Here is a 5838-nt window from a genome sequence, read left to right as displayed (position 1 = left end):
TTTGTGAGAAATGCCAATGCCCTTCACTTGATCTGTACATGATGCTTAGGTCCTGTTTGTAAATAAAGCAGGGCAGACAAGAACGACAGCTCCTTCAATCATTGGCATTAAAAGCCATTCTTAGACGTGATGCTGTGAAGATGTCGTGAAGGTTGAATGGCTCCTGTTTCTGTTTTGGCCTGGATCAGTCTGTATTATGTGAAGAACCACTCAGGTCTGTTTCATCCATTTGGCCTGATCAGTCTGTATTATGTGAAGAACCACTCAGGTCTGTTTCATCCATTTGGCCTGGATCAGTCTGTATTATGTGAAGAACCACTCAGTCTGTTTCATCCATTTGGCCTGGATCAGTCTGTATTATGTGAATAACCACTCAGGTAATGTTCATCCATTTGGCCTGGATCAGTCTGTATTATGTGAAGAACCACTCAGGTCTGTTTCATCATTTGGCCTGGATCAGTCTGTATTATGTGAAGTATCACTCAGGTCTACTCCACCCCTTCCTTCTCTTCATGGCTCTCTTTTGTTTCCTTCTGTAAGCACCGAAAATAAGTTTTGGAAGTCCTCCCATATAGAACATACCTCTTCGATTAAGCCACCGTGAACAAAATCATTCTAGTTTTTAAAAACATGTACAATGTTGTTCTTTACGCTGGGAATGGAGGTGGTTGGCCAGAGAGTTCTGGGCCCGAAGGAAGTTTGGATTGTGGGGTTTTAGGATGTTGAGTTAAATTGGACTGGAAAGAACCCTGATTCGGTCTGAAAGACTGGCCTGACAGGGTGGCGAGAGGTTTCTATTTTTTCAGAGCAGGCATATGTTGTGTGTGTGTGTGTGTGTGTGTGTGTGTTGTGTGTGTGTGTGTGTGTGTGTTGTGTGTGTGTGTGTGTGTGTGTGTGTGTTTGTGTGTGTGGTGTTGTGTGTGTGTGTGTGTGTGTGCGAGGACCACCCTGGGTCTGAGGTGGTTTGTGGCAGGGACACCTGTGAACTCAGAAGTGGGCCGTCACCAAAACCTCAAGATGGACTGCTTCGGTACAGCGAAATTACTTCAAGCTTCATCAGACAGAAGGAAATGACCATACACATTCCTGCCCCACATCCCATACCTGCCCCATATCCCATTTCTGCCCCACATCCCATACAGGCCCCACATCCATACAGGCCCTACATCCATACAGGCCCTACATCCCATACAGGCCCTACATCCCATACAGGCCCTACATCCCATACATGCCCCACATCCCATACAGGCCCTATATCCCATACGGCCCCAATCCCATACAGGCCCCACATCCCATACAGGCCCGGTGAATTAAATATATAAGTGAACCCCTTTACTTTACTTGAGATCCAACTTGATACAAATGGTGGTTCAATCTGTCTTGGCAGTAATCTCCAGGCGTTGTCAGGGGTTTGAGGCTTTTTTTACCTCATGCAGACACCAATAAATTGTGGCTTTAAGGGAGGGAACGGGGAAGAGGAGAGGGGAGGGAAGGGGAGAAGGGATGGGTGGGAAGAGAGAGGGAGGGAAGGGAGGGTGGGATGGGAAAGGGGATGGGAGGGAGGGAGGGGTGGGGAGAAGGGAAGGGAGGGGAGGGAGGGGTGGGGGAAAGGAAGGGAAGGAGGGAGGGAGGGAGGGGTGGGGAGGAAGGGAAGGGAAGGGAAGGGGAAGAGGAGAGGGGAGGGAGGGGGGGGGGGGATGGGAGGGGGGGGGGGGGGAAGGGGGGGGGAAGGGAAGGGAAGGGGAGGGGTGGGGGAGGGAAGGGAGGGTGGGGAAGAGGAAGAGGGGAGGTGGAGGGGGGGGAGGGGAGGGAGGGTGGGATGGGGAGGGGAGGTGGGTGGGGGGGAAGGAGGGAGGGGTGGGGAAGTGACCTGTCGGCCTGCCCCATTCATTATCCGGACAAAATGTCTCCGCATCTTTTCCACTGATCAGGGAGAACATCCCGTGGTAAGCAAGTGTTAAGTAAAGACGCGGAAAACCTTTTTCACAAAATCCGTCTTGTGGTTTCGGCCCAAAACATCTGTATTATTTCCTATCTTTTCTCACTCTGTATTTCTCCGGAGTAGTATTTTATTTAACCTTTATTTAACTAGGCAAGTCAGTTAAAAGAACAAAATGTTAATTATAATGACGGTCTACACCGGGCAAACCCGGATGACGCTGGGCCAATTGAGCGCCGCCCTATGGGACTCCCAATCACGGCCGGTTGTGATACAGCCTGGATTTGAACCAGGGTCTGTACTGACGCCTCTAGCACAGTGCCTTGGACCGCTGCGCGCCACTCAGGAGCAGCAGAGAGTGATCAGGGAATCTGCTTACATGCAATTGGTTTCTGAGAAAAATCACCAGTGGAAAGCGTGTATGAGGTCACTGTTGGACAACAGGTGGACAGGGGGAATCGCGTGTGGTATTTACAGAATGTGGTCTACTCCTAGACAGTTTTCTAACAGGCTTTGATCAAGAGTTAGATGGTATGTAGTAGGTGACGTTAATAAACGACCTCCAAGGTAAAGTGGTGGGACATGGGTCTGCAGCAGCCAACTACCTGACAAACAAGTCCTCTTGAGGCTGAGGTTGGCGTTTAGCTTTTTGGCAGGATTCTGAAAGACACGCACAGTGTCTCGAATACACGCGCACAGGTACACACACAAGCTAGTACAGACGTTCACACACACAAGCATGCACACTCACACACACACACACGCACACATCACACACACACACACACACACACGCACATCACACCACAACACACACACACACACACACACACACACACAACACACACACACACACACACACACACACACACACACACACACACACACACACACACACACACACATGCACACATGCACACTCACACACACACACATACACAAGCATGCACACACACACGCGCGCACACACACACATACCCACACACACGCACACTCACACACACATACACACACACACACACACACACACAATTGTTGTACTGCAGTGTTGAGGGAGCTAGCACACATGCTGTGCATGACAAATCAAATTAGATTTGATTTGAGACACACACATATATGCAACAGTTAAGTGTTGTTCATAATTGGCAAGTGGAGCATAACAAAATACTCCGATTTCATTGTGAACTCTGGATTGGAAACATTTCAATTAAACAGCAATGTTTCAGGCTTACATAAATCCCCAGAGTGTTTACAACACGTGTAGTGTTTTCAACAACTTTATATGGTTCTTCTAACAAATTCTAAATCAGACAGGATATGCAATGTAATGTCAATACAGGATGTAGGTCAACAAATGTATTTTAATTTTATTTCACCTTTATTTTTAGGTAAGCTAGTTGAGAACAAGTTCTCATTTACAACTGTGACCTGGCAAATAAGATCACGTAAATCCCATCTCAGGGAAACATTGGGAATTACTTATATAAACGATATGTTGGTAAACCATACAGTACACATCTGTAAGCACATCATAAACATGACAATGAGTATCTTGTTTATTTTCTCTCAGTTCTGCAGTAGGACCGTTTCTGTTTTCTCTCAGTTCTGCAGTAGGACCGTTTCTGTTTTCTCTCAGTTCTGCAGTAGGACCGTTCTGTTTTCTCTCAGTCTGCAGTAGGACCGTTTTCTGTTCTCTCTCAGTTCTGCAGTAGGACCGTTTCTGTTTTCTGTCAGTCTGCAGTAGACCGTTTCTGTTTTCTCTCAGTTCTGCAGTAGGACCATTTCTGTTCTCTCTCAGTTCTGCAGTAGGACCGTTTCTGTTTTCTCTCAGTTCTGCAGTAGGACCGTTTCTGTTTTCTCTCAGTTCTGCAGTAGGACTGTTTCTGTTCTCTCTCAGTTCTGCAGTAGGACCGTTTCTGTTCTTCTCAGTTCTGCAGTAGGACCGTTTCTGTTTTCTCTCAGTTCTGCAGTAGGACCGTTTCTGTTCTCTCTCAGTTCTGCAGTAGGACCGTTTCTGTTCTCTCTCAGTTCTGCAGTAGGACCGTTTCTGTTTTCTCTCAGTTCTGCAGTAGGACCGTTTATGTTCTCTCTCAGTTCTGCAGTAGGACCGTTTCTGTTCTTTCTCAGTTCTGCAGTAGGACCGTTGCTGTTTCTCTCAGTTCTGCAGTAGGACCGTTTCTGTTTAGTCAAAGGAGTTCCAACTACACTTTCACATTTACTGGCCTATATACACTGAACAAAAATATAAATGCAACATGCAACAATTTCAAAGATTTTACTGAGTTACAGTTCATATAAGGAACTCAGTCAATTTAAATAAATTCTTTAGACCCTAATCTATGGATTTCATATGCCAGATATGCATCTGTTGGTCACAGATACCTTTAATAAAATTGGTTTCACAATGGGCCTCAGGATCTCGTCATGGTATCTCTGTGCATTCAAATTGCCATTGATAAAGTGCAATTGTGTTCGTTGTCCATAGCTTATGCCTGCCCATTCCATAACCCCACCGCCACCATGGGGCACTCTGTTCACAATGTTGACATCAGCAAACCTCTCACCCACACGACACCACACACACTGTCTGCGGTTTTGAGGCCTGTTGGACATACTGTCAAATTCTCTAAATTATGTTGGAGGTGGCTTATGGTAGAGAAATTAACATTCAATTATCTGGCAACAGCTTTGGTGGACATTTCTGCCGTCATCATTCCAATTGCATACTCCCTCAAAACTTGAGACATCTGTGGCATTGTGTTTTGTTTTAGGGTGGCCTTTTAGTGTCCCCAGCACAAGGTGGACCTGTGTAATGATCATGCTGTTTAATCAGCTTCTTGATATGCAACACATATCAGGTGGATGGATTATCTTGGCAAAGGAGAAATGATCGCTAACAGGGATGTAAACAAATGTATGCACAAAATTTGAGAGAAATAATATTTTTGTGCGTATGGAACATTTCTGGGATCTTTTATTTCAGCTCATGAACATGGAAACAACACTTTACATGTTGCGTTTATATCAGTGTAAAATAAAGCAGGATATGACAGTAAACAGATAAACAACTACATTCAGAATGAGACACTTTTTGTGTCTATGACCTGAAATACCCCTGGGAATACACATTTGTTTGCCTTCAATTGTATATATATATATATATATATATATACACACACACACACACACACACACACACACACACACACACACACACACACACACACACACACACACACACACACACACACACAAACACACACAAACACACACACACACACACACACACACACACACACACACACACACACACACACACACACACACACACACACACACACACACACACACACACACACACACACACCATACACACACACACACACACACGCCCATGCACGCAAGCACACACACACACACACACACATACACACATACACACATCGACTACTGTTTTTGAGTCAGCATAATTCATGGTGTGAAATATTCACATCAGAATTTTCCCATTTCAGCTCGGTTCATCTGCTGTGAACTTTTGTTTTCAAGTGGACTAATGTGCATATTCAACTAATACACAGAGCTCAAATCAAAAGCACTACTTCTACTACTACAGCAAATACTACTACTCGCTATACAGTACTATCTCAAAGTAGTCTTGGCTACTACAATACTACTACTCGCTATACAGTACTATCTCTAGGTAGTCTTGGCTGCTACAATACTACTACTCGCTATACAGTTCTATCTCTAAGTGGTCTTGGCTACTACAATACTACAACTCGCTATATAGTTCTATCTCTAAGTAGTCTTGGCTACTACAATACTACTACTCGCTATATAGTTCTATCTCTAAGTAGTCTTGGCTGCTACAATACTACTACTCGCTATACAGTGCTATC

The sequence above is a fragment of the Oncorhynchus kisutch genome, linkage group LG4 (assembly GCF_002021735.2).
Source record: "Oncorhynchus kisutch isolate 150728-3 linkage group LG4, Okis_V2, whole genome shotgun sequence".
Lineage (NCBI taxonomy): Eukaryota > Metazoa > Chordata > Actinopteri > Salmoniformes > Salmonidae > Oncorhynchus > Oncorhynchus kisutch.
Note: the sequence above shows the minus strand (reverse complement) of the source record.